This window comes from Neofelis nebulosa, chromosome 8 (genome assembly GCF_028018385.1).
Source record: "Neofelis nebulosa isolate mNeoNeb1 chromosome 8, mNeoNeb1.pri, whole genome shotgun sequence".
Lineage (NCBI taxonomy): Eukaryota > Metazoa > Chordata > Mammalia > Carnivora > Felidae > Neofelis > Neofelis nebulosa.
The window spans coordinates 108,419,014-108,439,392 of record NC_080789.1 but is presented as its reverse complement, the minus strand read 5'-3'; the positions used below and the strand labels follow the sequence as shown (position 1 = coordinate 108,439,392).

The following is a 20,379-nucleotide window of genomic DNA, read 5'->3' as shown; positions in this document are numbered from 1 at the left end:
AGAAGCCATTAGAATATGGGTAGTATTTTAACTATTTAACTTAGAAAATACAAATCAAAAGTCATTATCAAGGCTACTGGTCTAGAAGATATTTAAATTTAAAGATGAGGAAATTGAGGCTTGGGTAGGTTAGACCACCCATGATGGAGGAGCTGTTAATTGAACTCAGGTCAGTATGAATATAAAATCATTAATCTGGGCTGTGTCCTCCTCATCTTCTGGTTGGGAAGCTAGGAAGGAAATATCTCAGAAACCTTTTTGACATAATAATACAAAAGGAAACCCAAAAAGTTGTCTAGATAAGTGATAAATGCCTTCTAACATTGATATTCGTGGTCCTTTATCTTCACATCTTCATGCAAACTACAGCCCAAAAGGCCCATTATCCTCCAAAGAGGATACAGCCTCCAACTTAACTATGAATATGCCAAAAGTACTGCCTACAAGGTATTATCATGCAGTAAAAGGAAAAGAAGGTCTTGGTCTGTGACACAGAATGGAGACAAAGGGGAAGAGCTCTGAAGGAGAAAATTAGACCAGATGCTTTACAATTTACTAATTTCTCCTGACCCGGGTATTTGGAGCAGAGCCTTATCATTTTGTCTAAAGCACTGAATCCAAATATGACACCCCACACCTCCCACTCAGAATATATTATAGACATATTTCCAGGACATTTTCAATTGTTTCTATCACTATTTTCTACCATTGGCAAGTTTTAGAAAGATGGATTTGCCATTTATTACCTGCACACTGATTAACACAGCCTGCTTGGGATTCTTTCTCTCCCTCTCTTTCCCTCCCCAGCTCGCTCTCTCTCTCTCTCTCTCTCTCTCTCTCTCAAAATAAATAAACATTTAAAAAAAAATTTATTCCCGCTCCTACTCAGTATGAACTCAACTGCCAATTTCTTCACTAACAAAAAGGACATTACATGCTACATTTTTACCTAACCCAGACTGCCCTCCTTCTTCCGGATTACTCAAATTCTGTCAAGGACCAATTTAAGCCTCTGTACTTCTCTACAACATCTTGTTCAATGATTACTACTGCATCACTGACATTTGCACATTTATATAGTTTCGTCTGTGCCACATAGTTTAACACTTAAGTACATATTTTCTTATACTGTTCAATGAGTTTATAGTTTATTATCATTCTGACCACATTACAAACTATTTGAGATACTCCCTTAGTCGTAGATTTGTCAAGCAAGGACTAAAAAGTACTCAAATAAGGGCCACCTGAGTGGCTCAGTCAGTTCAGCGTCCGACTCTTGATCTCGGCTGAGGTCATGAGCTCACAGTTCATGGGATCAAGACCTAACTTGGGCTCTGGACTGACAGACTCAGGGCTTGGGCTTCTCTCTCTGCCCCTCCCCTACTTACGTGGGCTCTCTAAATATAAATAAGGTTTGTTTTTTTTTAATTTCTTTTTAATGTTTATTTTTGAGAAAGAGAGCATGAGCAGGGGGAGGGGCAGAGAGAGAGAGAGAGAGAGAGAGACAGACAGACAGAATCTGAAGCAGGCTCTGTGCTGACAGCTCAGAGCCTGATGTGGGGCTTGAACCCAGAGACCACAAGATCGTGACCTGAGCCGAAATCAGATGCCCAACTGACTGAGCCACCTAGGTGCCCCTAAATAAAACTTTTTTTAAAAACGCTGTGTGCAAAATGTCTGGTGCTCAGCAAGCTCTCAATATTTAATAAAAGTTATAATAGGGGCACCTGGGTGGCTCACGTGTATAAATGACAACATTGTTGGCAAGAGAAGACACTTACGAAAAAATAAAACAAAGTGGCACATAGGTGGCTCAGTTGGTTAAGCGTCCAACCCCTGATTTCGGCTCAGGTCATAGTCTCACGGTTCATGAGATCAGGCCCCACATAGGGCTCTGTGCTGACAGTTTGGAGCCTGCTTGGGATTCTCTCTCTCCCTCTCTCTCTCTGCCCCTCCCCTGATCTTGCTCTCTGCCTCAAAATAAATAATCTTTATTAAAAAAAAAAAAAAAAAAAAGGAAAAACAAAATTAAACAAAAATTAAAGTTATTTTTAAATTACAGAAATTTAGGGGTGACTGGGTGGCTCAGTTGGCTAAGTGTCCGACTCTTGCTTTCAGCTCAGGTCATGATCTCACAGTTGTGAGATCGAGCCCTGCATGGGGATTCTCTCCTTCTCCTTCTCTCTGCCCCTCCCCTGCTCTTAAAAATAAATCAGTAAATTACAGGAATTTAAAAAGTTATCAGTATATTTTAAGGCTAGCTCAAATGACAAAAGAAAAATGAAATGAGAAGTCGTTTTGGGTTGCCTGGGTAGCTCAGTCAGTTAAGCAACCAACTTCGGCTCAAGTCATGATCTCACAGTTTGTGGGTTCAAGGCTCCCCCTCCCCCTTCACTAGGCTCTGTGCTGACAGCTCAGAGCCTAGAGCTTGCTTTGGATTCTGTGTCCCCCTCACCCCCCACCCCTCCCCGACTCACACTCTATCTCTCTCAAAAATAAATAAACATTAAAAACATGTTTTGAAAGTCATTTTATGTAAGACAGTAAGAGTACAGACCAATTTATTTATGGTGATAGAATTATGATAGACAACATTATGAAGGAATGGAAAGAATAAGACCTTGGGGTGCCTAGGTAGCTGTCAGTTGAGCGTCTGCCTCTTGATTTCAGCTCAAGTCATGATCTCACAGTTCATGGGCTTGAGCCCTACAATGAGCTCCTCGCTGATAGCTTGGAGCCAGCTTGGGATTCTCTCTCCCTTTCTCTGCCCCTCCCCTACTTGTGCACGTGCTCGCTTGCTCTCTCTCTCAAAATAAGTAAATAAACTTAAAAAAAACAATAACACCTCAACTATTATCTCCATGTTTATGAAGAGGTTTAGTCAATGCCTGAATTATTTAATTTTAGATTTGAAAGGATCTGTAAAATAAAGGCCATCTAATCCATCTTCCTCATAATATAAATATGGGACTTAGAGAAATTGAAAAGATTCACCCTAAAATAAATCATATAAAAACAACATTAGCAAGTAGATCTTTTGGGCGTACCTGGCTGGCTCAGTCCATGGAGCATGTGACTCTTGATCTCAGGGTTGTGAGTTCAAGCCCCACAATGGGTGCAGAGATTACTCAAAAATAAAAATCTTTAAGAACGTACATCTGACAAGTAAAATTATTACTGAATTCTAAAACATGATAATTTTTTTTGTACAGTGAAAAATAAGGAATACATGAATGTTTTATCTGCCATCTGCCTCCTTTTGGAAAATCTACATACCTAAAACATACACACACCCACACACCCAATCACACCACCACCAATACTACCACCATGCCACAAAGTAAAAGACAATAATGTCTTGGTTACCATATGCCTCACCTGCCAGATTAAAGAAAAGCAGCTGATTAAAAGAGTGTCTATTCTCATGAGACTAATGTGATGCTGATTACACACGACAAGTTGTCATACTTGATAATAAGTCATGTGGAAAACCTAAACCAGAAAAAGTCTACTGCCATCAGGACACAAAAGGCTATTTATTTAGCTAACCAATGACACAGACAGATTCAGTGATTTTCATTTAATCAACCCCCCCAACCCAGACTTTCAAAAGCATAGAGCTATACAGCAATGCAGTATAAATCCTCCACTACAAACCCAGAGAAAAATATTTCAAAGATAAACAGACTTTAGCACACCAAATCCCACCCACCTCAGTGTCAAACGAAAAGTCAAGTGAGTCAGCAATCATCATATTCCAGCCCTGAAATACACTCAGGGCTTTCAAAGTGAGTATCAGGTCAACAAGTTTAGAAGAGTTGTATGGGCAGAGCAAAATACTTTCTAAATCTGTGGGCCCCCAAACTGGACACACATTAAAATTACTGAGTGAATATATTAAAAATACAGATTCTCCGGGCACCTGGGTGGCTTAGTCGGTTGGGCCTCTGACTTCGGCTCAGGTCATGATCTCACGGCTCGTGGGTTTGAGCCCCATGTCAGGCTCTGTGCTGACCACTTGCTCAGCCTGGAGGCTGCTTCAGATTCTGTATCTCCTTCTTTCTCTGCCCCTCCCTTGCTCACACTCTGTTTCACTCTGTCTCTCAAAAATAAATAAATGTAAAAAAAAAAAAAGATTCTTAAGCCCCATCAGGGAACATCTGGTGGGTCCAGGGTAAAGGCTCATGATTTTCTTTTTAAAGACTTTTTTGGGGGTGTGGGGCAGCATCTGGGTGGCTCCATTGGTTAAGTATCTGACTTCAGTTCAGGTCATGATTTCACAGTTCATGAGTCTGAGCCCCACATTGGGCTCTGTGCTGACAGTGCAGAGCCTGCTTGGGATTCTCATTCATTCTCTCTCTCTCTCTCTCTCCCCCACCCTCCACTCACACACTCTATCTCAAAATAAATTTAAAAAAAAAACTTAAAAAAAAAAGATTTAAAATAAAGATTTTTTTTTCTTTTTCTTTCTTTTCTTTTTTTTTTTTTTTTTTTTTGGTTTATTTCTTTGAGAGAGAGAGTGTTTGCATGCTGGGGGCAGGGCAGAGAAAGAGACTCCCAAGCAGGCTCCATGCTGTCAGTGCAGAGCCCAATGCAGAGCTTGATTCCACGGACTGTGAGATCATGACCTGAGCCGAAATCAAGAGTTGGACGCTTAACTAAGCCAGCTATGCATTCAAGATCTTTTTTTTTTTTTTTTTTAAAGTAATCTCCACATCCAACGTGGGGCTGGAACTTACAACCCCGAGATCAAGAGTCGCATGCTCTACCAACTGAGCCAGCCAGGCATGCCATGATCTTTTCTTCAAATGCATTCAGGCAATTAGTCTTGACAAATACTGCTCTTAAAAACTCATATAATCAAATTAAAAACATCTGCTAAATATATTGAGAACATGGTTCAATTATTTACTCAATAGCAAAAACAAATACCCCAAATGATACCATACTAGACAGATTTTCAGAAGCACAAAAAAAACTTTTGCCTCGTTGCATCTGAGAGAGCAAGATGGGTCACCAGCAGCTCTACTGGAGCCATCCAAGGAAATTTGGCTAAGGTTCTTATTCTTGCCACATCTGCTCAAACCCATGTGGTCTGATCCAGAAATATGGCCTCAATTATATGCCCCAGTGCTTCCATCAGTATGAAAGGATATAAGCTTCATTAAGTTGGATTAAGTGAACTTCCTTCAGTAGGTCATCCAAGAGACCTACCTTAACTGTAGATATCCAAGATACCTACCTTCATGCTGACTCATTGTATACAAAATGAAAATACTTCAATTATGAATGTTTAAAAAAAATAAAAGTACAAAATAGCCAATCACAATGGTAGTTTTCAGGCTCTAGTGTTTCCATACCCCCAGGTATCCTGCACACTGGGAGACAGATTTGAGAGAGGACAGATTTGAAAGAGAAGAATGCAGGGAAACTTCACCACGCACCCACTCAAAGTCTGGTTTCAGGATCAAATATCTGTTCCTGATAGAAAAGCGGAGAAAAGAATGAAAGAGTACACATCTCCCGAAATAATGAACTGTGAGTCAAAATTTGGGATGGGATTATGAAAATCTGTCTTAAAAAAGTTGATTTGAGATGGCAACAGTCTCCAAATTGATCCACAGATTCAATGCAATCCCTATCAAAATTCCAACTGCAGGGTGCCCGGCAGGCTCAGTCAGTACAGCACGTGACTCAACCTTGAAGGTTGTAAGTTTGAGCCCCACTCTGGGTATAGAGATTATTTAAAAATAAAATCTTAAAAACAAATTTCCAACTGCCCTTTTTCCAGAAATGGACAAGACAATCCTAAAATTCATAGAGAATTCCAACAGACACAAAATAGTCCAAACAATTTTGAAAAAGAATGAAGTTGGAGGACTCAAACTTCACAATTTCAAAACTTACTATAAATAAAGCTACAGTAATCAAGACAGTGTGGTTATGGAATAAGGACAAATAGAGCAATGGAACCTAATTAAGGGTCCAGAAATAAATACATATATTTAAGGTCAACTGATTTTTGAGAAGGGTACGAAGACCATTCAACAGAAGAAGAACCTTTTCAAGAAATAGTGCTGGGAAAACTAGATTTTCCCATGCAAAATAATGAATCTGTACCCCTACTTCACAGCAAATACAAAAATTAATTCAAAATGGATCAAAGATCTAAATTTTTTTGAAGATTTTAATTTTTTTTAAAGTAATCTCTACACACCACGTAGGACTCAAACCCATAACCCCAGGATTAAGAGTCACACCCTCCACCAACCAAGCTAGCCAGGCACCCATCAAAGATCTAAATTTAAAAGCTAAAACTATCAGGTGCCTGGATGGGTCAGTCATTTGAGCATTCAACTTTAGCTCAGGTCATGATCTCAGTTTGTGGGTTTGAGCCCCACAATGGGCTCTTCCACTGACAGCACAGAGACTATTTCCCTCTCTCTCTGCCCCTCCCTGGCAATCTCTCTCAAAAATAAATAAACATTGGGGCGCCTGGGTGGCGCAGTCGGTTAAGCGTCCGACTTCAGCCAGGTCACGATCTTGCGGTCCGTGAGTTCGAGCCCCGCGTCAGGCTCTGGGCTGATGGCTCGGAGCCTGGAGCCTGTTTCCGATTCTGTGTCTCCCTCTCTCTCTGCCCCTCCCCCGTTCGTGCTCTGTCTGTCCCAAAAATAAATAAAAAACGTTGAAAAAAAAAATTAAAAAAAAAAATAAATAAATAAATAAACATTAAAAAACAAAAACAAAAACAAAAACCTTCAGGGACTCCTGGATGGCTCAATCGGTTAAGCATAGTACTTCATCTCAGGTCATGATCTTGACTCCACAACCCTGAGATCATGACCTGAGTTGAAGTCCAACACTTAGCCAACTAAGACACCCAGGTGCCCCAAAACTATAGAACTCTTAAAAGGAAACGTAGGTGAAAATGTGCACAGCCCTGGATTATGGAATGATTCCTTAGACACTAAAAACATATCAAACACAGATAAACTGGTCTTCATAAAAATTACACACTTTTGTATATCAAAGTATAATACCACGGCGCCTAGGTCGGTCAGTTGGTTGAGTGTCCAACTCTTGATTTCAGCTCAGGTCATGATCTCAGGATTATGAGGTCAGGCTCCACACTCAGCATGGAACCTGCTTGGGATTCTCTCTCTACCTCTCTCTCTCTGCCCCTCCCCCATTCGTGGACACACATACTCTCTTAAAAATAAACATTACAAAAAAGTACACTATCAATACAAACCACAGAATGAAAGAAAATATCTGGAAATCATATATCTGATAAGGGTCTGGTATCTAAAATATATATAGAATCCTTACAACTCAATAACACAGAGACAAATAACTCAATCAAAAAATGGGCAAAGGATATTAATAGACATTTCTCTAAAGATATACAAATGACCAATAAACACATGAAAAGATGTTCAACATCATTAGCAATTATAGAAATGAAAATTAAAGTCATAGGGAGGGACACCTGGGTGGCTCAGTTGGTTAAGCATTTGACTCTTGATGTCAGCTCAGGTCAAGATCTCACGGTTCATGAGTTTGAGCCCCACATTGGGCTCCGTGCTGACAGTGCAGAGCCTGTTTGGGATTCTCTCTCTCTCCCTCTGCCTCTCTCTCTCTCTCTCTCAAGATAAATAAACTTAAAAAAAAAAAAAAAAACTTAAAAAAAAATAAGGGAAAATAAAACCTTAGTGAGATACCACTGCATACCCACCAGGGTAGCTATAATCAAAAATAGCAATGATAGGGGCACCTGGGTGGATTAGTCCGTTAAGCATCCAACTCTTGATTTTGCTTAGGTCATGATCTAGGATTATGGGATTGAACCGTACATCAAGCTCTGTGCTAAGCATGGAGCCTGCTTGAGATTCTCTCTCTCTCTCTCTCTCTCTCTCTCTCTCTCTCTCTCTCTCTCTCTCTGTGTCTCTCTCCTTCTGTCCCTCTCCCCCATGCACTCTGTCTCTCTCAAATAAATTAAAATAAAATTTTTTCAATAGCAATAATAGCAAGTTTGGCAAAGATGTAGAATTTAGAAAGGGGAACCTCCATTCATTGCTGGTGGAAATGCAAAATGATACAACTACGTGGAAGACAGCTTGGTAGTTTGTTACAAAACTAAGTATACTCTTACCATATGATCTAGCAATCATGCTTCTTGGTATTTACCCAAATGAGGTGAAAACTTACATCTACACAAAACTTGCATATGAATGTTTAAAATAGTTTTATTCGTAACTGTCAAAACTTGGAAGCAATGAAAATGTTCTTCAACAGGTGAATGGAGAAATAAACTATGGTATATCCATACAATGGAGTATTATTCAGCAATAAAAGAAATGAGCTACCACAATGAGACACCACACTTCACACCCATTAGGATGGCTATTATAAAAAAACAAAACAAAAACAACAAAAAACAAAAACAAACCCAGAAAACAAGTATTGGTGAGGATGTGGAGAAATTGGAACCCCTGTGTATTACTGATGGGAATATAAAATGATACAGCTACTGTGGAAAAAAGTAAGGCAGTTCCTCAGAAAATTAAACAGAATTACCATGTGATCCAGCAAATCTATACCTGAGCATATACCAAAAAATACCTGAAAGCAGAGACTCAAACAGATATTTGTAACACCAATGTTGATAGCATTATTCACAATAGCCAAAAGGGAGAAATAACCCAAATGTCCATCAACAGATGAATGCATAAGCAAAATATGCTACGTGCATACATTAGAATATTATTCGGCTTTAAAAAAAGGAATGGAGCGCGCCTGGGTAGTAGAGCATCCGACCCTTGATTTCAGGTCACATCATGATCCCAGGGTCATGGGGTTGAGCCCCATGTCTGACTCTGAGGTAAGCATGGAGCCCACTTAAGATTCCCTCTCTCTTTCCCTCTGCCCCACTCCCCTGCTTGTGCACTCTCTCTCTCTAAAAAATAAAAATTAAAGAAAAATTTTACAGTTTAAAAAGTTTTTCTAAAAAAAAAAAAAAAGGAATGAGGGGTGCCAGCTGGCTCAGTCAGTAAAGCATACAACTCTTGATCTCAGGGTCATGAGTTCAAGCCCCGGGTTGAGCTTAGAGATTACTTAAAAATAAAAGGAAGGAAATTCTGACACATGCGACAGCATGGATGAACCCTGAAGACATTATGCTAAGTGAAATAAATCAGACACAAAAGGATAAATGTTTGACTGCACTCAAATGAGATGCCTAGAATAAATTCATAGAGACATGCAGTAGAATAGTGGTTGCCCGGGGCTGAAAGGAAGAGGGGAAAATGGGAAGTTACTGTTTAATGGTTGGATGAATAACAAACCAGTATCACAACTACATGTGTTTGATAGTCACATAACTAATTAAGATACAGGAACTTACTCTCCTTTCTAACCTAAGAAAGAAATGTCTTATTAATAAATCCATGCTAATTACTTTAGCATCAAAGTTCTCTATAATAATAATCACAAAATTGTGTATAACAGAAATTATTATTTGACATCAAATACACAAGTCAGCAGGACTTCTACCAGTCAGAATACATAATTCAGAACAGGGTTGACTATATTCAGCACAAACTAACACTGAAAGAGTTGGCTAGTTCTGGAAAAGTGTAGAGTTAACTATTTATGGAAAAGTCTATAACCAGCACATGAGTCAGGAAAAAATGAAAAACGTTCAATGTAACAGAAATCTTGGGTCATGAATTGGGTCACTTCCCTTAGCCTCTCCTTCTCACCCTTAACTGCTTTATGAACTTGAAACCAACCCTACCCTACTCACATTATACCAATGGATGCTACAGCAGACCCTATGTATAATAGCATGTCATGAGAGTAAACCATACATCACGTTTTAGATAACAAATAGGATAGCAAAGCAGCAAAGACAGCAACAAGAACTTAATTTTTTCCTCTAAAAAGTTAGCCTGCATATTTTTAAATTTAAGTATAAATACTCTGTGCTCAGGCTTACAAGAAAATAATACAATAATAACAACCAAGTTTCAAAAACAAAATGAAACAAAAACAGTAAAGCAGGTAAACTCAAATCCTACAGTGCTCAGTTGGAAAAAATTCTATGCTCAAGCATGAAAAAGAACTGACCAATACAGGCACATGTAATCGTTAGAGTCCTTACAAATTTAGTCAACCACAGGAGGTGAAAAATCCTGGGTTTTGTTGAGTATGGAGTCTGTTACAATTGAAAAATAGGGGCGCTTGTGTGGCTCAGTCAGTTGAGCGTCCGACTCTTGATTTCGGTTCAGATCATGATCCCAGGGTCATGGGATAGAGCCCTGTGTCAATCCAATGCTCAGTGTGGAACCTGCTTAAGAATCTCTCTCTCTTTCCCACCATCCCTTTCCCCCACTTGCACACACTCTCTAAAACTAAAAAAAAAAAAAATTTTTTTAAGTAAATAAAATTTTTTTAAATGGGAAATAACATAAACAAGTGGAATTTGAATAGGTGGGGAAGTGTGTATGTATTAGGATCCCAGTTGGTCCAGGACCTTCCCAATTTTCAATCCTGGGCAAACTGGACACTTGGTTAACCTAATATGTATATTTGGGAAACATGTTAATTAGGACAGGCTAGTCTGTGCTATGTAATAAATGAAGCCAGAAATTTCAGCAACTTAACTCAAAAGTCCACTCTCTCCCTCCCATGTTACATACCTAACTTAGGGAACTGGAAGACATGCTCCATGTAGTCACTTAGCAACCCTTATTGCTGGTGGCTCTGCCCTAATATAACAATGCCATTTGGAACATATGATCTCTCCTACATCCACACACCCCCACAAAGCAAGGGAGAAAGGCATATTGGTTCTTAAATGCTACAGCCTAGAAGTGACACAAATCATACTACTCAAATTCCTTTGGCTAGGACTAGTCCATATGGCTCTGCCTAAATGCAATTTTTCCCTGGGTCTAGCAAGGAGATAAGAATAAGATACGGGTGAACATTAGTAATCACACCATTCCAGAGCAGCTCAGTTTGAGTGAAAAAATCCAGACAGGAATAAGCATAGTTTGTTTATTTATTTTTGAAAGAGAGAGAGAGAGAAAATGAGCTGGGGGGGGGGGGGGGGACAGAAAGAGAGGGAGGCACAGAATCCGAAGCAGGCTCCAGGTTCTGAGATGTCAGTACAGAGCCTGACTTGAGGCTCAAACCCACGAACCCTGAAATCATGACCTGAGCCGAAGTCAGACGTTTAACCAACTGAGTCACCCAGGTGTCCCAAGCATGGTTTCTTTAAAATACCACACAGGGGCACCTGGCTAGCTCAGTCAGTTCAGCACGAGACTCTTGATTTCAAGGTTGTGAGTTTAAGCCACACGTTGGACGTAGAGATTATTTCCAAATAAAATCTTTAAAATAAATAAATAAATAAATAAATAAATAAATAAATAAATAAATAAGGCACCTGGGTGGCTCAGTTGGTTAGCCTCTGACTCTTGATTTCAGTTGAGGTCATGATCCTGGGCTTGTGGGATCGAGCCCCACATCAGGCTCCGTGCTGAGCATGGAGCCTGCTTAGGATTCTCTCTCTCTCTCTCTCTCTCTCTCTCTCTCTCTCTCTCTCTCTCTCTCCTTTTGCCCCTCTCCCACACTCGCACACTCTCTCTCTCAAATAAAATTAAATAAACAAATAAGACAGTAAGAGACATAAGATGTAATAGGTGATGACCAAATCATAGAAACCAATGAAAGTTTTATAAAGTAGCCTTAAGGGAAAGGGAGCAACTGTGGGTTCCCAATGTAAGGGGCAATGTGAGGAAGTTCAATATGGGCTTGTAGCATGCAAAATGAATAATGGAGAAGACATAACATGAAGGAGAAAAATCAGGATATATTTGCAATAACTTGAGGCAGGACCTGTAGGATAATGGGAGAATCAGCACAAAATTGGGACAGTTAGTAACAGCTGACAAAGAAAGAGGGCAGGAGAGGTGCCTGGCTGACTTTGTCAGTAGAGCATGTGACTCTTAATCTCAGGGTAGTGAGTTCCAGCCCCGTGCTGGGTGTAGAGCTTACTAAAAAAGAAAGGAAGGAAAGAAGGAAAGGAGGGAGGAAGGGAGAGGGCAGGAGGCAGAGAAAAAAGCTAAAGGATGACTCCTATGTTTCAAGCCTGGGTAGCAGGTGGTATTGTGAACAAATTATTGTAAAAACAGGGGTTGGCTTAGAAGGGAAAATAAAAACCTGAGTTCTAGACCTGACTGTCTAATATTACACTAGTCACTAGCCACATGCAACTTTTTAAGTTTAAATAAAAATTAAATAAAATTAAAAATTCAGTTCCTTAGTCACACTTCATACTAGTCATACTTCAAGCATTCAACTATCTCATATGACTTGTGACTACAATATTGGACAGGGCACATACACAACATGCTCATAACTGCCCAAAGTTCTATTAATTACTATTTTTCTAGACCTATCAGGCTATCACTAATCAGAAGAAGGTTTTAGAAAAGTAAATGAAACTAGAAACTGAAAAAGACAAGTTTTAAGGAATTTGTGGGCTAACTGAAGGACTGTCATTCACCCATTCCAAAGAAGGCTGATGAACACCTTACATGTCCCACAGTAGGAGACTACAGATATTTAATTACTGACATGGATAGATGTTCAAATATGTTGTTAATTTTTAAAATGTTATCAAATGGCACAGGTATTACCTCATTTTTATAAACCATAAATTCAAATTTACATGTTCCTATATAAGTAGAGAAAAAAAATGTTATTTTAATTACTGGATTATAGGATTTTTTTTTTCTTACTGCCTTTTATTCTTTTACTTTTCCAAATACTTTCACATACATTAAAAACATTTTAATAAAAAAAGAAATACAATGAAAGATTGGAAGTGACAAGGAGACAGACTTGGACTTAACACTAACATCATTTAGTTTTGTGCATAAATGGAATGCACTCCTCAACAGTAATGAGTAAAATAAGGTTCCCTGCACTGATAACAAGGGTCAGCAAACTATACCCCATGGGCCAAATCTGGCCCACTGCATGTTTTTCTACAGGCCATTTTTAAATGGTTGAAAAAAATAAAAAAGATTACTATTTCGTGACATAAAAATTAAAGTGCCTACAAGTAAAATTTAACTGGAATACAGCCAGTTGTTTCATGCTACAACAGTGGCAATTAATGGTTGCACCAAAGCCTGTGTGTGGCGCTCTCGCAGCTTCACACTGTTGCTCAGCACACTACATACTACAGTGACAGTTATAACTACACAGCATTTCAATCACCATGCATACTGCCATACCACAACTTTTATTTTACCTGTGCATACCCATCATGTCAAAACAAAACAAATAGAAAAGTGGGCTTTGAATATCCTACTTACTCTTAAGGCACAATGGAATACCTTGTTATCAAATTAGGTGGCAAAGTATTGTGCTTATTATGCAGTGGCATTATAGCTGTGCTAGAAGCACACCACATACACTGATATTACCAGACTATAAAGCACTCATCAAAAAAATAAAATAAAATAAAATAAAATAAAATAGCACCATCAGAGTATTCCCAACTCACAGGAAAGCAAGCCAGGAATATTAGAAAATTTTAAATGGAAAATTTTTAATTTAAAATGGAGGGGCACCGGGTGGCTCAATTAGTTGAGCTGGCATCTCTCAATTTCGGCTCAGGTCATGATCTCACGGTTGTAGGATTGAGCCCTGCATCAGGCTCCCTGCTCGGCATGGAATCCACTTGAGATTCTCTCTCTCTCTCTCTCTCTCTCTCTCTCTCTCCTTCTCTCTCTCCCTCTACCCCTTCCCTACTCTCTTTCTTAAAAAAAAAAAAAAAAAAAAAGAATTTAAAATGGAACTTTTCATTGTACAATTTCTTCATAAAAATAATAAATGAAATAAAACATGAAAAATGAAATTTTCATAAAATTCCTATTTTTATGAATTCAATAAAATTAAAATTAAATTTTTTATGAATTTCATAAAAATGAAAATGAGGCTGCACCAAAAGTAAGTTTCTAAGTGGCTCAGTGGTTAATCCAATAAGGAAAGCCATTTCCAGATGTTGAGTTAATTAAGCTGTATTCTCCTGAAGCAGCTGAAGAAGTATGTCAGAAAGACAAAAGTTCAAGATTAGCCTTTTGGGGAGAATAGTTGCTCAAGGAGTTGGGGACAATAGGAACAACATCAACAGTCAATTTAAATACAAGGCAAACAATTTTGAGTGGTTTTCTTTGGCTCTTGATGCACTGACAGTTGTCTGAAACTGCTCGGCTGTTGTTTATTCAAGGAGTCAATGCTGAGTTTGAAGTGACTAAAGAACTGGCATAGCCTACACAAAATAATTATGGGTGAGAATATTTTCAAAGAAATTGAGAAAACACTAATTCACTACAATGCAAAGTGGAATCTGCTAAGATATGTTACTGATAATGGCAAAATATGTGTGGAGCAGAAAAAGTCTTATTAGTTTGACAAAATTAGTTTGACAGATTATGAAAATGTAAAGTATTTAAAACCTATGGTTATTCACAGTAGTGTTCATCAGTAGGTACTCCGGAAAATATCAGAATCTATCTCATGTTAATGAACCGGGAGTTTCAACAGTGAACTTCATTTGCTGTTGTGGACTTAATTACTGTCAGTTTCATGAATTTTTGTCAGAAATAGAAGCTGAATGTCCTGACCTACCCTACCACACAGCAGTTCAATGCTAAGCAGTGGAAGTGTTTCACTGCAATTTTTTGAGCTCAAGAATGAGACTGAAATTTTTCTGAACAAGAAGAGCCACGCCCAACCACTATTATCAAATAACAAATAGCTATAGAAATTACCTTTCACTGCAGACGTAAAAATGTTTCTTAATAACTGAATCTAAAATTATAAGGCCTACCGTTTGCCAACACTGCCCTAGACAATGTTCCTAAGAGTCAGTGACACTACCCCTTGGACTACATTCTCCTTGTTGGGTCCCCAGGGAAAGAAGTCTGTCCTACAGAGAGATACACTCACTCCTGGTTCCATACAACAGAGCAAGTATTGTTCCCTGATAATGGAGTTCATGCCCCACAAGTAACAATCCGTAACCTGGTAGATACTACCCAAAGCAATCTACATATTCTATGCAATCCCTATCAAAATAACCCCAGCTTTCTTCACAGAGCTAGAACAAACATTCCTAAAATTTGTATGGAACCAGAAAAGACCCTGAATAGCCAAAGTAATCCTGAAAAAGAAAACCAAAGCTGGAGGTATCACAATTCCAGACTTCAAGCTGTATTACAAAGTGGTAATCATCAAGACAGTATGGTACTGGCACAAAAATACATAGATCAATGGAACAAAATAGAGAACCCAGAAATTGACCCACAAACATATGGCCAACTAAACTTCGACAAAGCAGGAAAGAATATCCAATGGAAAAAAGACAGTCTCTTCAGCAAACGGTGCTGGGAAAAATGGACAGTGATATGTAGAAGAATTGAACCTGGACCACTTTCTTATACCATACACAAAAATAAACTCAAAATGGATGAAAGACCTACATGTAAGACAGGAAGCCATCAAAATCCTAAAGAAGAAAGCAGGCAACAACCTCTTTGACCTTAGCCGCAGCAACTTCTTACTTGACATGTCTCTGGAGGAGGAGGCGAGGGAAACAAAAGCAAAAACTAACTGTCGGGACCTCATCAAGATAAAAAGCTTCTATACAGCAAAGAAAACAATCGCCAAACTAAAAGGCAACTGACAGAATGGGAGAAGATAGTGGCAAATGACAGATAAAGGGTTAGTATCCAGAATCTATAAAGAACTTTTCAAACTCAACACCCCCCCAAAAAAACAAATAATCTAGTGAAGAAATGGGCAAAAGACACGAATGGACATTTTTCCAAAGAAGACATACAGATGGCTAAGACACATGGAAAGATGCTCAACATCACTCATCATCAGGGATATACAAATCAAAACCACAATGAGATACCACCTCATACCTGTCAGAATGGCTAAAATTAACAACTCGGGCAACAACAGATGTTGGCGAGGATGTAGAGAAAAAGGAACCCTTTTGCGCTGGTGGGAATGCAAACTGGTGCAGCCACTCTGGAAAATAGTATGGAAGTTCCTCAAAAACTTAAAAATAGAACTACCCTAAGACCCAGCAACTGCACTGCGAGGTATTTATCCAAAGGATACAAAAATGGTGATTCGAAGGAGCACATGCACCCCAGTGCTTATGGCAGCACTACCAGCAATAGCCAAAGTACAGAAAGAGCCCAAATGTCCACTGACTGATGAATGGATAAAGAAGACATAGCAGGGGCGCCTGGGTGGCTCAGTCGGTTAAGCGTCTGACTTCGGCTCAGGTCATGATCTCACGGTCCGTGAGTTCGAGCCCCGCGTCAGGCTCTGTGCTGACAGCTCAGAGCCTGGAGCCTATTTCCGATTCTGTGTCTCCCTCTCTCTCTGACCCTCCCCTGTTCATGCTCTGTCTCTCTCTGTCTCAAAAATAAATAAACGTTAAAAAAAAAAAAAAAAAGAAGACATGGCATAGCCATACAATGGAATATTACTCGGCAATCGAAAAGAATGAAATCTTGCCATTTGCAAAAATGTAGATGGAACTAGAGTGCATTATGCTAAGTGAAATTAGTCAAAGACAAATACAATATGATTTCACTCATATATGGAATTTAAGATACAAAACAGATGAACATAAGGGAAGAGAAGCAAAAATAATACAAAAACAGGGAGAAGAACAAACCATAAGGGACTCTTAAATACAAAGAATAAACTGAGGGTTGCTGGAGGGATTTTGGGTGGGGGGATGTGCTAAATGGGCAAAGGTAATTAAAGAGGACACTTGTTGGGATGAGCACTGGGTGTTTTATGTAAGTGATGAATCACTAAATTCTACTCCTGAAATCATTATTATACCATATGTTAACTAAGTTGGATGTAAATTTAAAAATGAATTAATTAATTTAATAAAATGGTCAGTCACCTGTCCTTAACCTAGCTACCACAGCCAATGCAATGGCACGAGCCCTAGCACATCAGCAGATAGGTCTAAATGTCCTTGCATGGATTATAATGGGTAGAAGACTGGCCTTGGACTACATTCTGGCCAATACCTCCTACTGAGTTGGATTAATACTACTGGTTAAGTGGAACAAGCCATACATGCTAAGGAAAGAAAACTAATCTGAACTCTGAAGACACCTACTAGTCCCTTCTGAGACTTACTCACTTGGCTGAATCTGGGATCCTGAGGTGGATAGCTGAGATCCACATTGCAGAATGCCTTCATCCTGCTAATTGGGATCCTGTTCAGAATAGCCTTAATCTAGGGGCACCTTGGTGGCTCAGCCGGTTAGGTGACCGACTTCAGCTCAGGTCACGATCTCGCCATCCATAAATTCAGGCCCTGCATTGGGCTCTGTGATGACACCTTGGAGCCTGGAGCCTGCTTCAGATTCTGCGTCTCCTCCCTCTCTCTCTCTCTGCCCCTCCCCCACTCACGTTCTGTCTCTCAAAAATGAATAAATGTTTAAAAAAATTTAAAAAAAAAGAATAGCCTTAATCTAGTGTTATACAAGACAAACTAAATGGATTTCACTGAATGTCACTGCATCTAATTTTCAAGGGTAGATTGCAATAGCCTGCAATGAATCCCAAGGATCCCTGTATGTCCTTACTGAGTATGACAAACTGAAGACCTAACTGTCCTCTGACTCTAAGCCATTTTTATAACTAGTAATGAAGACAATTAGATAGGTCAAAATGACCACAAAGTGACGGCTCACTCTCTGAAATAGGTAACTGGCTTTCTACAAAAGGTGCTAAGCCCTTAGTACTGGGTACCTCAGCTGCAGTACAACCCACTACATAAAATGCCATCAAGTGGGCTCATCACATTACCCCTTGGTAGATCAAGGCAGGGTGAACCAGTGTTATCATGTAACATTCTTGGTGTTTGTTAGGCTAGGGCAGTAATACATGGTCTTACTCTTATCCACTGGGTCTTGATGTCTACTTTGGCATCTATGAAGTTCTAGGAGACTGAAGTATAAAAACCACATGTGTTCCATAAAATTAATCCCCAGAATCTTCCTCCCAAAGCAAAATGTTGGTCCAGATACAATTCCTACCTCAGGTGTGCTAACAACGTATGCATTAATCACTATCAACACAACTACTTGGTTGGATTCCCTGTATGTCTATTATGGTATATGTTCACTGAGTCTAGACACCTAAGTCTTAAAACAATGGAATCCAGCACTTTCAGAAGTTATCACTAGTTTTTAAAACAATGTGTAAAAACTTAAAAAGTTATACTATATGGTATGACAATTTAGAAGCCACATATTTATTTTAAATGACAAACTCCTTATAAAAATATTGTTATTCCTTGATCCAATAGTTTGACTCTAGATGATTTAGCAAAAGTAAATAAATGAAAAAAAGCAATATATAAAAGCATTCTTTTTTAATTTTTTTTTTTACATTTATTTATTTTTGAGAGACAGAGTAAGACAGAGCACAAGCGGGGGAGGGGCCGAGAGAGAAGGAGACACAGAATCTGAAGCAGGCTCCAGGCTGAGCCGTCAGCACAGAGCCTGACACGGGGCTCGAACCCATGGACCATGAGATCATGACCTGAGTCGAAGCCAGTCACTTAACCGATGGGCCACCCAGGAGCCCCTAAAAGCATTCTTAACTAACCTCTACTGAAGTGATTTGGTGAATTAAGTAACCCATTACGATTTCACTATAAAATATACTGAATATGCCCGCTGCAAGCTGAACACATACAGCTAGCAGACTACTTTCTAGCACATGTAAGTTATATGCTTACCAAGAATCAGCTATTTTCTCCTGATCTATTTATGAAAGTTGCACTTGTCACTTAAATTGTACAATTTATTTAAAATCACAGACATTACTAATATGATTGTGCAAAGAGACTTGACACTTCTCTAAATTAAATATTTTATAAAGTTGCTTTAAAAATACCGTATTAGGGGCACCTGGGTGGCTCAGTCGGTTAAGCCTCCGACTTCAGCTCAGGTCATGATCTCACGGCTTGTGGGTTTGAGCCCTGCATCAGGCTCTGTGCTGACAGCTGGGAGCCGGGAGCCTGGAGCCTGCTTCAGATTCTGTGTCTCCCTCTATCTAGCCCTCCCCCACTCATGCTCTGTTTCACTCTCTCTCAAAAAATAAGCATTAAAAAATTTTTTAATAATAATAATAGAATTAATTTAAAATTTAAAAAATTTAAAAAAATAAAAATACTGTATCAGGGTGCCTGGGTGGCTCAATCACTTAAATGACCGACTCCTGATTTTGGCTGAGGTTATGATCTCACAGTTTTGAGGTCAAGCCCTGAATCTGGCTCTCTGCTGTCAGAGCAGAGCCCACTTCAGATCCTCCATCCCTCTCTCTTTCTGTCCCCTCCCACTCACATGCACTAGTTCTCACTCTCTTTCTCAAAAATAAATAAACATTAAAAAAAACAAAACTGTATGGGCGCCTGGGTGGCTCAGTCAGTTAAGCGTCCAACTTCAGCTCAGGTCATGATCTCACAGCTCGTGGTTTCGAGCCCCACATCTGGCTCTGTGCTGACAGCTCAGAGCCTGGAACCTGCTTCGGATTCTGTGTCTCCCTCTCTCTCTGGCCCTCCCCAGCTTGCACTCTGGCTCTCTCTCTCTCTCTCAAAAATAAACACTAACAAAAAAAATTTTTTTTAAATACTATATCAAATTGGTGTGAGAGAAACAACTGTAAAAGATTGGGAGGAAATCATAAAAATCTAGAATGACTCTTCATACTGTTTTATAAGTGTCTTTATGTTCTAACTCAGCTTTAAACAAATTGGAAAATATAGGTAATAGAAATGATTTATGCTAGAAAAATGACATGGACATCAACAAACACATATTTTTTTAAAAAGACATGACCTTTCATCAAAATTGCTAAATAAATGTATATCCATTAACATTTTAAGTTAAAATTTCTTTTTTTTTTTAATGTTTACTTTTTATTTTTGAGAAAGAGAGACAGACTTTTTATTTTTGAGAAAGAGAGCACTGAGTGGGTGAGGGGCAGAGAGAGAGGGAGACACAGAACTGGAAGTGGGCTAGAGCATGGGGCCTGCTTCAGATTCTGTGTCTCTCCCTCTCTCTGACCCTCCCCCACCCACGCTCCGTCTCTTTCCCTCAAAAATAAACATTAAAAAAAATTAGGGGTGCCTGGGTGGCTCGTCAGTTGAGTGTCCGACTCTCGGTTCCGGCTCAGGTCACAATCTCACATTTTGTGGGTTCAAGCCCCGTATCGGGCTCTAAGCTGACAGCATGGAGCCTG

General features: G+C 39.3%; 1 protein-coding gene and 1 pseudogene across 10 annotated transcripts in view; one reads left to right on the top strand and one right to left on the bottom strand.

The window, feature by feature from the left end:
• The window catches only part of BCL2L13 (BCL2 like 13), an 88,883-nt gene that overhangs the window by 54,015 nt on the left and 14,489 nt on the right, over nucleotides 1-20,379 (bottom strand). The window lies entirely within an intron of this gene.
• Nucleotides 5,009-5,336, top strand: LOC131520235 (small ribosomal subunit protein uS14-like; annotated as a pseudogene).